A 14,487-nucleotide genomic window follows, 5' to 3' on the forward strand; every position below is an offset into this window, starting at 1 on the left:
TTTTAAACCAGGCATTGGTACTTTTGGCAGTGTGGACAGGTGCCAATGCTAGAATCTGTTTAGTTTGTGACTATCCGCCATGTTTCTTGTGGTGTTCTGGCTGCTGGTCTTTTTACTCTGGTGCTGGGTTGGTCTTGGGTCAGGTGTTTGTATCACTCTTTATTAACCAGGACCTGCCTCCCAGTCCTTGCTGGACAACAGTGTTAATCTGCTTGAGTTCTAGCTCGGAGCTTTTCTTTGGCTTCCATGTGTATAATTTGTGCAGTTCTGGGATCTCTGGTTCTGCTAGTCTAGTTTTTGTTTTCAGTTGGTTTCTGCAACCTTCTCTGTCTAGGAGGTGATCCATTTTTGTACACAGTCCTTATTTCTTTCAGGGACCCCCTTCCCCCTATCTATAGGTCTTCACTTGAGATTAACTTAGGATCATTGATGGGTCTATTCGCTAGGAATGGGTCGCCCACTCCATCGTAGGGTATCAGCCTAGTCATAGTGCAGGGTCAGTTTTCCCCCTTCTACCCTAGTCCTGTGTTGCAGTTCCGTAACAGCCAAGTCCTGCTGGAGAATGAAATTTCCTTCTCCAAAAAGCTTGTCGGCAGAAGGAAGCATGAAGTGCTGTAAAATTTCCTGGTAGACGGCTGCGCTGACTTTGGTCTTGATAAAACACAGAGGACCTACACCAGCAGATGACATGGCTTCCCAAACCATGAGATTGTGGAAACTTCACACTAGACATCAAGCAGCTTGGATTGTGTACCTCTCCTCTCTTCCTCCAGACTCTGGGAACTTGATTTCAAAATGAAATGCAAAATGTACTTTCATCTGAAAACAACACCTTGGACCTCTGAGCAACAGTTCAGTTCTTTTTCTCCTTGGCCCAGGTAAGACGCTTCTGTCATTATTGGTCATGATGAGTAGTGTTGAGCGATACCGTCCGATACTTGAAAGTATCGGTATCGGAAAGTATCGGCCGATACCGGCAAAGTATCGGATCTAATCCGATACCGATACCCGATACCAATACAAGTCAATGGGACACCAAGTATCGGACGGTATCCTGTATGGTTCCCAGGGTCTGAAGGAGAGGAAACTCTCCTTCAGGCCCTGGGATCCATATCAATGTGTAAAAGAAAGAATTAAAATAAAAAATAGGGATATACTCACCCTCTGACGCGCCCTGGACTTTACCGCCGTAACCGGGAGCCGTTGTACCTAAGAATGCACGCTTGAAGGGCCTTAGATGACGTCACAGCGCTCTGATTGGTCTGTAGCGGTCGCGGACCAATCAGAGCGCCGTGACGTCATCTAAGGCCCTTCAAGCACGCATTCTTAGGTACAACGGCTCCCGGTTACGGCGGTAAAGTCCAGGGGCCGCCGGAGAGGTGAGTATATCCCTATTTTTTATTTTAATTCTTTCTTTTACACATTGATAATAATCCCGATACCGATTCCCAATACCACAAAAGTATCGGATCTCGGTATCGGAATTCCGATACCGCAAGTATCGGCCGATACCCGATACTTGCGGTATCGGAATGCTCAACACTAGTCATGAGTAGCCCATGTTCTGGATACATCTGTATGTGGTGGCTCTTAAAGCAATGACTGCAACAGCAGTCCACTTCTTGTGAATCTCCCCCAAATTTTTAAATGGCCTATTCTTAACAATCCTTTCAAGACTGCAGTTATCGCTGTTGCTTGTGCACCTTTTTCTACCACACTTTTTTCTTCCACTCAACTTTCTATTAATATGCTTGGATACAGCATAATGAATAGACAGCTTCTTTAGCAATGACCTCTTTGGCTTACCCTCCTTTCGGAGTGTGTCAATGACAGTCTTCTGGACATCTGTCAAGTAAGCAGTGTTCCTCATGATTGTGGAGCCTTCAGAAACAGACTAAGGGACCTTTTTAAATGCTTAGGAAGCCTTTCTTTGTAGGTGTTTTTGTTAATTAATCTTATTTACTGTGATAGTGACTTTTGGGTTTACATTGGCTGTAAGCCATAATCATCAACATTAACAGAAATAAACACTTGAAATAGATCACTGTGTTTGTAATGGCTCTATATAATATGTGAGTATTGTATTGAAGAACTGCAATAAATTAACTTTTTGATGACATTGTAATTTTGTGAGAAGCACCTTTATAGACTGTATATCTACAATAAAGAGTCAGCCTGACTCGAAACTCATCTGTATTTTTTATGCCCATGTAACTATTTTAATGAAGTCACATTAACCCTTACTGTCATCGCACAGGATAGTACATCCAATGGCAGTTCCCCTGCTTTGATGTGGGCTCCAGCGGTGAGCTCACATCAAAGCCGGGACATGTCAGCGGTTTTGAACAGCTGACATGTGCCCGCATAGGCGAGGGTGGAATCGCAATAAGCCCACACCTATTAACTAGTTAAATGCCACTGTCAAACTCTGACAGCAGCATTTAACGCTTGCTTCCAGCCATCAGTCTGGAAATACGCGAATTGCTGACCCCGTGATCACGTGACTCACGTGATCGAGGGTCATCGGTCGTCGTCTCCTTGAGACCTCTATTGCTGTTGATGCCGGATTTCTATGAGCGGCACCCTTTGGTCGGCGCTCATAGCAATGCAGCAATTCTGCTACATAGAGGCGATCTGAGCATCGCCTCTATGTAGACGAGCCGATCAAGTTGTGGCAACTTCCAGCCTCCCATATAGGCTATTGAAGCATGCTAAAACTTAAAGAAAAAAAGTTTTACAAATATAAAAAAATAATAAAATATAAAAGTTTAAATAACTCCCCTTTCGCCCCATTAAAAAAAAACAATAAAACAAAATCAAACATACACATATTTTTTTAGTCTCCTTTCTCTTTCAAACTGTTACATTATTACTGCTATGTAATTATACTGGCTATTACATTTGTTAGGGTTTTTTTGCTTATTATATGTTTTGGAATCAGAACCATCTGTTAGTAGTGCTTTGACTGAAACCTCACCTATCAGCAAATATTTAATGTTCAATGTTTATTATGAAAAGTCTATAAAAAAAGAGTTAAAAATAAATACATTTGTATATCACAGATGGAAAAAAAAGTTCCTAATTAGGATTTATTATATATGGCTTAACGTGATCACAGGGCACCGATGAGTTCACATGAGAGCCAGAGATCTGCTGAATATTTCTGTGCTTGTCATGATGATTCTCCTATGAAAGCCAGCCTATAGCTGGAATTTATAGGATACCATGATTTTAGCTATACATATTATAGCAGTGCGCTATACTGTATATAGCACAAGCAATCAGACTATCATAACTTCAAGTCCCTTAAAGGAATTATTAAATATAGTAAAATGTTTTTAACCCCTTTCTGCCATCAGACAGAATATTACGTCCGATGGCAGAATCCCCGCTTTGATGCAGGCTCCAGCGGTGAGCCCACATCAAAGCCCAGACATGTCAGCTGTTTTGAACAGCTGACATGTGCCCGCAATATACGCGGGTGGAATTGTGATCCACCCGTGCCTATTAACTAGTTAAATGCCGCTGTGAAACTCTGAGGCTATGTGCCCACGTTCTGGATTTTTAGCATTTTAATTTAGCGTTTTTGCAGCGGTTTTCCGCTGCAGAAATGCTAAAATAATGCTTACATTAAGCATCACATTATTTTAATGCATTTCACAATTTTTGTGCTTTTGCTGCGTTTTTTTCCGCAGCGGAAAAAAATGCAGCCTGTTCATTAATTTTGTGGAAAATCTGCTGTTTTCCCGAAATAAAATTGTATTTGGACAATTTTAAAAAAAATGCTAAAAATCCGTGAAAAAACTAAAAAAATAAGCACAAAAAATTTGATAAAAACGCTAAAAAACGCAAGCAGATTTCCTGCGATGGGAGTCCGAATTTTGTCAGGAAAATTCTGCATACTTTCTGCACGTGAGCACTTAGCCTGACAGCGGCATTTAACTAGCGCTTCCGGCCATTCGGCCAAAAATGCGCGCATCGCTGACCCCATCACGTGATCGAGGGTCAGCGATGCATCGGCATGACAACCAGAGGTCTAATGCAGACCTCTGTAGTTGTTGATGCCAGATATCTTGGAGTGCCAATCTGTGGTCGGCGCTCATAGCAAAGCTGTAATTCAGCTACATAGAAGCGATCTGAGCATCGCTCCTACTGTATGTAGCAGAGCCCATCAGGCTATGCCAGCTCCTAGCCTCCTATGGAAAAGTTTAAATCACCCCCCTTTCGCCCCATTCAAAATAAAACAGTAAAAGAATCAAACATACACATATTTTGCATTACCGTGTTCAGAATTGACCGATCTATCAATAAAAAAAGGATTCATCTGATCGCTGAACGGCGTAGCGAGAAAAAATTTAAAACTAATTTTGTTTTTTGGTCACCTTGATATTGCATTAAAATGCAATACCAGGTGATCAAAAGAACGTATTTGCACCAAAATGGTATGATATCAATAAGCCCTCACCTGACCAGAGATCACAAAAAATGGAGGCGCTACGGGTCTTGGAAAATTGCACAATTTTTTTTATTTTAGGAAAGTTTAGAATTTTTTTTTACCACTTAGGCCTCTTTCACACTTCAGTCGTTTGGCCAAAGTCGCAATGCGTCGTTTTGAAGAAAAAACGCATCCTGCAAAGTTGCCCGCAGGATGCGTTTTTTCTCCATAGACTTGCATTAGCGACGCATTGCGACACATGGCCACACATCCCATCCGTCGTGTAACCGATGCGTCGTGATTTTGCGGCCCGTTTATGAAAAAACGTTCAATGTAACTTTTTTGTCCGTTGGAACCGCCATTTCCGATCGCACATGCGCGGCCGGAACTCCGCCCCCTCCTCATAATGGGCAGCAGAAGCATCTGAAAACTGCATCCGCTGCCTACATTGTGCAATATTTGCACAACGTCCGTTGGTACATTTGCGACGGCTCCGTACTGACGGAAGTGTGAAAGAGGCCTTAGATAAAAAAGAACCTAGACATGTTTGGTGTCTATGAACTCATAATGACCTGGAGAATCATAATGGCCAGACAGTTTTAGCAATTAGTGAACCTAGCAAAAAAGCCAAACACAAAAAAGTGTGGTATTGCACTTTTTTTGCAATTTCACCACACATGGAATTTTTTCCCCGTTTTCTAGTACAAGAAATATTAAAACCAGTGGTGTCGTTCAAAAGAACAATTTGTCCCACAAAAAGTATGCCCTCATATGGCCATATTGACAGAAAAATAAAAAAGTTATGGCTCTAGATAGGAGGGGAGCGAAAAATGAAAACGCAAAAATGAAAAAAACTCCGGTCATTAACGGGTTAAAAAAACATAAAAGTTCAAATCAGCCCTCCTTTTGCTCCATTAAAATGAAAACAATGAAAAAAGTCAGAAATACCCACAACAAAATATAAAGTAAATTATTCCAATCGATAAGTGGTGTAACTAAAAAAAAAAAAAGCAAGAATTACATTTTTTTTGCCTTTGCAACACTGCAATAAAATGCAATAAGAGCCTAGTAAAACATTATATCTACCCAAAAAATGGTATCAGTAAAAACATCAGCTCAGGGTGCAAAATATAAACAATTACACAGATCTATATTAGGGAAATTGTGAGAAATACAGGTCTCAGTAAATGGTTTTGCAAATTTTAAAATTCAAAAAGTAGCTGCGCAATTCTACTGACCTGAAGAATAATATTGCCAGGTCAATTTTACAGTATAATGAATATAGTAAACAAAAAATAAATACAAATTATGCACTTTTTTTGTGATTTCAATGCACTTGGAATTTTTCTCTCGCCTTCCAGTGAATTACATGATAACATGAATAATGTCATTCAAAAGTATAACTCATCCACAAAAAACATGTTCTCATATGGCTATATGGATGAAAAAATAAAAAAAAGTTATTGCTCTTGGAAGAAGTAAAAAACAATTGAAAAAAAAAGGAAAATTGCCCTGGATAAAGGGGGTAAGAGCTACAATCCCTAAACCTTTTACCCAATTAGAATGTGAATACCTGCAAATTAAAGCTGAGAGTCTACATTCTAAGCCCATATTGATTATATAAATGCGTCTTTAAATGCATCCATTTTAAGTATATATGACTTTTGATTATTTTTTATTCCATGTTTTGTGACAAAAGGAGACATAAAAGTAGCAATTATGTTAATTATTTTTCTTTTTATGGTGTTCATTAGTTGGGATGAATAGTGTATTCATGTCATAATTTGGGTTATGAGCATGGATATACAAAACATGTCTGTATATATATTTTAGTACTATTTATTGACAGCAGTGTGAGGGCTTATTTTTGCAAGTCAAATTTATTGGTGCCATTTTACAGTTCATGAGCCTTTTTGATAGCTCTATATTGATTTATTCATTTTTAAATAAAATGATCATAAAACAGCAATTCTGTTTTTTGTTCGCTTTTTTTAAATGGTGTTTACTGGGTGGGATAAATTGCTTACTCATGTTATAGTTTGCCACTATGATCACATCAATACAATATATGTGTAGTTTACTTATACTTTATATGCTTTATTACATTTTCACATTAAAACCCCATAAAAAATGTAGTGTTACCGTATTCTAAGAGACATAACTTTTTTCTATTTTTTTTCACCAAGATGGGATTATAGGGGCTTGTTTTTGCTGGATTAATTTAAATGTTAGTTGGTGTATTGTGTGGGCTGATGCTTTTTGATTGCTTCTTCTTAAAAATGTTCAAGGTAATGTAACTTACATATAGCAATTCTGACTTTTTTTAATGACATTCATTGGAATAGCCAAGTGACAAGCTTAAATAATTATGTTGGTTGAAAATAGACAAAAGTCCATCAAGTTCAATATTTTTCCGCTAGTTATCCAGTCGCTATAACATACATACATGTCATTTTTTTGTGAGAGACATCTTGCCCTTGTTTGCTGATTTAGTGTCTGCCATTATTACCTCTTGTGGTATGACATTCTACAATCTCACTGCACTAACTTTAAAAAACCTCTTTTTTTCTAGCTTTTAGCCTTTTTAACATGCTGGAGAGAAACTTCTGGGTTTCATAACATGAAAGACAGCATTCTTCATGATCATTCATGTCCCATCTGATTTTTATGGATACATTACGATTAGTGATGAGTGAACATGCTCAGTGATACTCCGATATCACTCGGGTATCTGGGTGCTTGAATATGGTCGGCACTCATCAAACTATGGCTGCTGCTTGGATACAATGCTTGAATTCACACCCTGCATGTTTGGCACATGTTACATAGCCAATAAACATGTGGGGATTGCCTGCCAGTCACTGTAGTGCCGTAGCCATCTAAGTAGTGGCATTAATGTGATTTGCTAGCCGTATCACCTCATCAGAGGTTATAAAAGGACTGGCGGCACTGCACTCACCTCACTGATGCCACTGAACAACTCAGGGACAGTTGTGACTGGAGGGAGAGAGTAGTTGTCAAGGCATTTGTATGCATAGTTTCATTAATCAGAGTCATCAAGCAGTGAGACTGATGCTGATGCTGAAACATCATAGTAAAAGTCCTTCCAGTGGTTTAAAATTTGTAAAAACTGCTTGTCTTGCTACAGTTCATAAAAACTTTTGTTCTAAAAATTGACTATTGTCATCCATACAGTTGAACATGCTTTGTTTAAAATTACAGTGGCTTGAAATTTTAAAAATAACACATTTTATAAAAAAAATTGGTATAAACTTTTTAAGGAAACTTGGTTTCCAGAGACCTAGCAATTACAAAATGCCTAAGGTGTGTGCTAAGGGGCGGGGAAGTAGAAGTGCTAATGAAGGTGCAAGCAGAAAGAGAGGACATGGGGCAGGTGTGACTACACCTGTTGCTGGAGGACAAACAACATGTCCATCCATGACACATAGATTCCCGTCCCATTTTTCAGAGAGGCACACCAAGAGAGGCACACCAAAAGAAGTGGGACACCACTTCTGAAGCCACACCAGTGCAAACAAGTGTTCAGTGGGATAGCAGATAATGCTTCCAGCATGATTAACACCCAGTCTTCCACACAAGTCAGTCTCACCAAGAGTTTGGATCACTAAATCATCACCCTGATTCTCTTTCCTCCCACCATGTCGAATCCCATAAAACCGGTGATCCCACAATATGACACTCTAAGAAGCTCTTTATATCATTATTTCTTGATTGTGGCCTCTCATCCTGAATGTTACAGAGTGACAGGAGGACAAACTGTTTTGTGATTCATGAAACTTAGAATAGTCACTGTCACAAGAATATGATGGTTGAGAACTGCAAATTTTGTCCTAGAATGTAGATGATGATGAGACACAGTTGCCGACAACTCAGGTTGTTATTAAGTCACCAAGTCAGGAGGACCAGGGTGCAGCGGTAGAAGAAAAGGTAGTGGATGATGAAGTGACCCACCAAACCTGGGAAGCTGGCATACAGAGCGAGGCCAGCAGCACTGAGGGTGAGGGATCAGAATCACCAAAAAAGACAGGAAGAAGCAGTAAGGTGATGAGAGGGAGAAGCCGGGCAACAGTTCCGCAGAAGAAAAGCACTTGTGAATCTCTCCATCAGTCAGGTGATCCCCAGTCTGGAGCTTTTTAAAGAAAGTTTTGAGACAAAAAAAGTGGAAAGGGGAGGAAGATACATTCCAGGGGTACACTGTCAAAGGATGTGCCAATTTCATGACACCCTCCCAATGTCCAGGCCCTGATGATCGGGTATTTTTGACAAAGAGGTAAAAGATTTTAAAGATGGTCATGCAATGTCTAGCCAACAAACCAGCATACTTCCTAATTCCTCTGTAACATTCAGCTATTGGGTCGCAAAGCTGGACAATTGCCATGAGCTGTCCCTCTATGCCTTGGAAGTGTTGTGCTGCGTTTCCACTAGCGTCTAGTCTGAGCAGGTTTATAGTGCCGGCCAGTGGGTCATAATAGACAGGTATTTTTGCCTGTCAACAGAAAATGCTGACAGGCTCATTCTGAAAAAATTAACAAAGCCTGGATAAGCCCCATCTTTTCCACAATATCAGATGACAGCAGTACATAAAATGTTTTTTTTTATCTTTAATATTTGAATGAGGCTCTCCAGTTGTTGCCTTCAAGGGCTTAAGGATGACCCTCTTATATTTTTGCTGGCTTTGCATTGTGTGCAGAGCCTTTATGAGTGTAGAAGTACTGGAACTACAGTTTCGTAATTTTTTTATGAGGCATTCCAGGTGGTGCCTTTAATGGGGAATGGAGGACCCTCTTATAATTTGTTTTCTGGTTTTGTACTGTGTGCAGAACTTTTATAACTGTTTAGTATCATAACTATACTTTGTTCACAAAAATGTAAATGAGGTTCTGCAGTTGCTGCCTTCAAGAGTGCATGGATGACCATGCTTGTAATTTTTTACAACCTTTGCACTTAGCGCAAAGCCTTTATGAGTCTAGAAGTACCACTACATGACAATTTGAACAGAATGTGCATGAGGCCTGCCTTTATCTCTAATACAGGGTGTATCTGAGTCCCTCTTCCATCTAATTTTTGGCAGTTCTTGCTTCCTTCATAAATTCTACTGAAATGTCCAATTTTTTTAATAAAGATTTACAGTTTAGTTTACTTAAGTTATTTTTTTCCCAATACTTTTTAAATTTTGCCTTATATACAAGTTATTATGCAGGAAAGAATGTTTCATAACATTTAACATTAAAGTGAAGTAAAACTGTGACACCATTGTCCTCAGCAGCAGTCAGATACTTCCAGGGGTACTCCCAATCCTGTTTTCCTTTCATTCAGCACTTTTTCCTTCCATTTCAACATTTTAACTTCCCTCCAGACCTCCTTGTAGGGTCTGCCAGAAAAATGTTCTAATCTCCCAATGACTCCTTTTATACTCGATACTCAAAATGAGCATCCGGACATTAGGAATTGCTTGGTTCAAGCATCTGAGCATTTTAGTGCTCGTTCATCCCCAATTACAATTCTTTAATATTTGAAACTGCATAAGTTCTGGTATATTTTAACAACCACTGATGTATAAAAACAGATGACAACACAGATGAAAAATCATCCCTTTTTTTCTAGATGAAAATCATAAAAAAAATGTATATGCTCATGTTAAGAAACCATTGGATTGCAGAAGCAATCATGTAATTATCCAGGGGAATGGTTGTTTTACATGCAAAACTGATCAATGAATTGTAATCGTTTTGCAGGGAGAACAGTTATTTCCTCAGAAAAAAAATAAAATAAAAACATAAAACAAACAAAATAAAGCAACTGACGATCATGATGCAAAAATGTAAGAAAAATATAACAGCATAGTATTTTATTTCCATTTTTTACCTTAATAAACTAATTGCTAGACTGGTATTAAAGGGAAAAAAATATGTGTTCTACATAATTGGTAATTCCTTAGAAACTTTCTGCACTCTATATACCAAATTTTCTGTTTTTCTTTAATGACATGGTTTCTAGCAGGCAATATTAATGATATTATGTAGACTTTAGCTGTAAATTTAAGCAGAATTGTCAGGTTGGTGAAGTCTGTTTCACAGTGTCCTCTAGCTACCAACTGCAGCAAAAAATAAACAGCGTAATGACTTCAAGTGCATAAATTTACATGTGGAGTCACAAAAGCATAGAGATGGGTTATTATGTGTCAGGTACATCAGAAAAAGTACGTTTCAGTACATTTTCTTTATACAAAATAAAATATAGAGAGTGTTTTCAGAACTGAGAAGCCACATATAATGAGTGACATTTTTCATAGCTATATTCTTAGACTGGAAGCTCACAAGGGGTTTGCAGTAAGCTAAACAATAAGTACAGTCACACATAAAATTATGACTCACTTCAAATCAATATTTTAAATAAATCCCACTTAATTTGATCTCTAGTTTTCTTAAGAAGCTGTATATAAAAAAAACTGGACCACAAACAGTTTTCATTTGAATGGGGATAAACTGTACTACTAAATAGTTATGTATATGTGGTAGTAAACACGGAGATACAACATCTAACTATGAAAAAATTGCTCAAATCCCACCCACTATAGTATCCAGTATTCAGGCCCTAGCGGCTTCAGCGCAACTTGAGTAAACCTTGAAGGTAAAAACTAGAGAAGGCAACTTTGACCTGGCACCCTAATAGGCTGTCTAGTGTATCATGTACCTACTAAGGAATAAAGGGAGAGCACAGCTTAAGCAAGAAACCACAGCACTAAACTTCTCTGAGTAGATACTCAGAAGTAGGACTAGAACTCTAAGCAGAAACCACTAAAGACTATCACCAGCTGATAAGACAAGGGAGGAGTAGGTTTAAATAGTAGCACATGCAGGATAGATAACAGATGAAAAACACCTGCTGTCCAAAATGAATGGACAAAGTCAATAGGTAATCAGCACCTGAACCGGGACAGAACCTGCTGTGGCTAAGCGGACAAAGACACGGATATAAGAGCACAGGACCGCCAGATTGAATCCCGAGGCATGACATAAACACATCCAATGGACTAGACTGGAAATGTCATGGTGTCCAAAAAACTTGGCACTCAGAATTATATTGAGAAATGAAGTTTATTTTTATTTTTCATTCAAAGTATTTTGAACATTTTCAGTCTTAATTCAGACCTTTATTAGAACTAAATGGAAGGGGATGTACAGAAAAAAGGGAGTGTCATACAATGAACTGACAGATTCATAACCAGAACATATAAAAAAGCAAAATGGATTCATAATAGACAATTTCTTCTTATTTCAGAGAATATGTCTTAAATATATATATATATATATATATATAAAAGTATCAAAAATGCGACTATAATACTGTACAGAGAGTTAATTTATATTCTGCAGTATACAGTAAAGGAGATTATAAAAGAAAAGGGGTAAAATTGAAAAAAGGAAAAAAGGAAGTAAAGGTTACACTTGCTGTTATGGCAAAAAAAGCTATGTGCAACGTGTGCTTATTGATGATCCCTTCTTGCACACCCTTCTATCCATATCTCATACTCTACTAAGGTGTGCATACACATAATTCCCTTATACTTTACTTCAACTTTCATTCCATACATTTAAATAAATCCTGTGGCTTCCCTTTAACTCCTAACATTCACTACAATCACACTGGTATATCCTCTTTCCCTCCCCATTCCCTCCTCTATTTACATTTCATCTTGGACATGGCACTACTGGTGCATGCCCACTATTGCATCATGGTTCTAAATATCCTCAAACAGACCCCATAAGCGCATGCCCAGTCCTGCACACACCAGCTCTATGCCCTGCGGTCACGTGATGCAATGATGCAACACGACAATGTGACCCCTTGATGCGGCGCCGTCACATGACACCCGCACTTCCTGGTTCGGATGCCATATAGTCCTGGGAAGCACATGTTGCACATAGCGCACCCATAGCGAGGCAGTTCACCACACTTTGCGCTTTTTACCTAGGTTCCTCCTTCTCCACAGCATTTAGCTTTGTGTGTCTGGACTCTCACTCCAAGGGCTGCCACATGTCTTTCCTCGTTGAATCCCATGACATGAACCGTATATGACACTAATATGATCTCACCCTCACCCTCCCAGGTTCAATGAGACCGCTTAGAATCACCATCATTCTCCTTGATGTCTGCATTGAAAATTGTAGGATTCTAGGATTCTCTGCATCCATTCACTCTTTTCAAACTGGAGTAACTGACTGGACTCTCTTCCCAGTTCTCCAACAGGCTGTCCCTGTATCCTTTTTACCACATCTTGTTGCCATAACAGCAAGTGTAACCTTTACTTCCTTTTTTCCTTTTTTCAATTTCCCCACTCTCTATACAGTATTATAGTGGCATTTTTGATACTTTTATATATATTTTAGACATATTCTCTGAAATAACAAGAAATTGTCCATTACAGCTGTGGCAAAAATTAATAAACCACCACATCAAAACCCTGTCATGGACAGCCCAATCTCCAGACCTGAACCCCATTAAAAACCTCTGGAATGTAATCAAGAGGATGATGGATAGTCACAACCACAAGCCATCAAAACAAAGAAGAATTGCTTAAATTATTGTGCCAAAAGCAGTGTGAAAGACTTGTGGAAATCATCCCAAGACACATGAAAACTGTGATTAAAAATCATGGTTATTCCACAAAATATTGATACCTGAACTCTTCCTGGGTTAAAACATTAGTATAGTTGTTTCTAAATGATTATGAGGATTCACATTAGGATAGGTTCCTAGCAACAGGAGATCACCTTGTTGTTGACTGCTGGGCATGCATGAATTTGCTAAATTATGTGCTAAGTATCTCCTTAGCTTCCTATTATATACAGCTCTGGCAAAAATTAAGAGACCACTACATCAAAACATGTGCAGCCCAATCTCCAGACCTGAACCCCATTAAAAACCTCTGGAATGTAATCAAGAGGATGATGGATAGTCACAACCACAAGCCATCAAAACAAAGAAGAATTGCTTAAATTATTGTGCCAAAAGCAGTGTGAAAGACTTGTGGAAATCATCCCAAGACACATGAAAACTGTGATTAAAAATCATGGTTATTCCACAAAATATTGATACCTGAACTCTTCCTGGGTTAAAACATTAGTATAGTTGTTTCTAAATGATTATGAGGATTCACATTAGGATAGGTTCCTAGCAACAGGAGATCACCTTGTTGTTGACTGCTGGGCATGCATGAATTTGCTAAATTATGTGCTAAGTATCTCCTTAGCTTCCTATTATATACAGCTCTGGCAAAAATTAAGAGACCACTACATCAAAACATGTGCAGCCCAATCTCCAGACCTGAACCCCATTGAAAACCTCTGGAATGTAATCAAGAGGATGATAAATAGTCACAAGCCATCAAACAAAGAAGAACTGCTTAAATTATTGTGCCAAAAGCAGTGTGAAAGACTTGTGGAATGCATGCCAAGACACATGCAAGCTGTGATTAAAAATCATGGTTAGTCCACAAAATATTGATTTCTGAACTCTTTCTGGGTTAAAACATTAGTATTGTTGTTTCTAAATGATTATGAACTTGTTTTCTTTGCATTATGTGAAGGTTTTTTTTTTCATTTTTACCAGTTTTCCTTATCAGAAAAAAAAACCCAAAATGTATTGCTTGGAAATTCGGAGACATGTTGTGTGAAGTTTATAGAATAAAAGAACAATTTACATTTTACTCAAAAATATACCTATAAAGAGAAAAATCAGAGAAACTGAAAATTTTGCTGTGGTCTCTTAATTTTTTCAAAGAAAAAAATCGGCTACAGAAGCCATAGCCAGCTCACCAACCAGACCATCAGGCACGGAGCACGGGAGTTCATCCTGACCCGGACGCCAAGTAGCAGCAATTTTGAAAGACGTGGATACTCCAGGTCCAGGCATGAGTAAAATCTTTAGTGATCGAAACGCATTGCCGTAATTTTTGCAATCACCTGTACTGTCCACCATCTGTAAGGATTATCCTGTTATGACTACTTTGGATCAATAAAGAAATTTAC

The 14,487-nt window shown here is 38.6% G+C and overlaps 1 protein-coding gene across 1 annotated transcript in view; it reads right to left on the reverse strand.

Moving 5' to 3' along the window:
* The window catches only part of LOC143818487 (contactin-associated protein-like 4), a 696,988-nt gene that overhangs the window by 260,893 nt on the left and 421,608 nt on the right, over nucleotides 1-14,487 (reverse strand). The gene's annotated exons all lie outside the window — the stretch shown is intronic.

This window comes from Ranitomeya variabilis, chromosome 1 (assembly GCF_051348905.1).
Source record: "Ranitomeya variabilis isolate aRanVar5 chromosome 1, aRanVar5.hap1, whole genome shotgun sequence".
NCBI classification, from domain to species: domain Eukaryota; kingdom Metazoa; phylum Chordata; class Amphibia; order Anura; family Dendrobatidae; genus Ranitomeya; species Ranitomeya variabilis.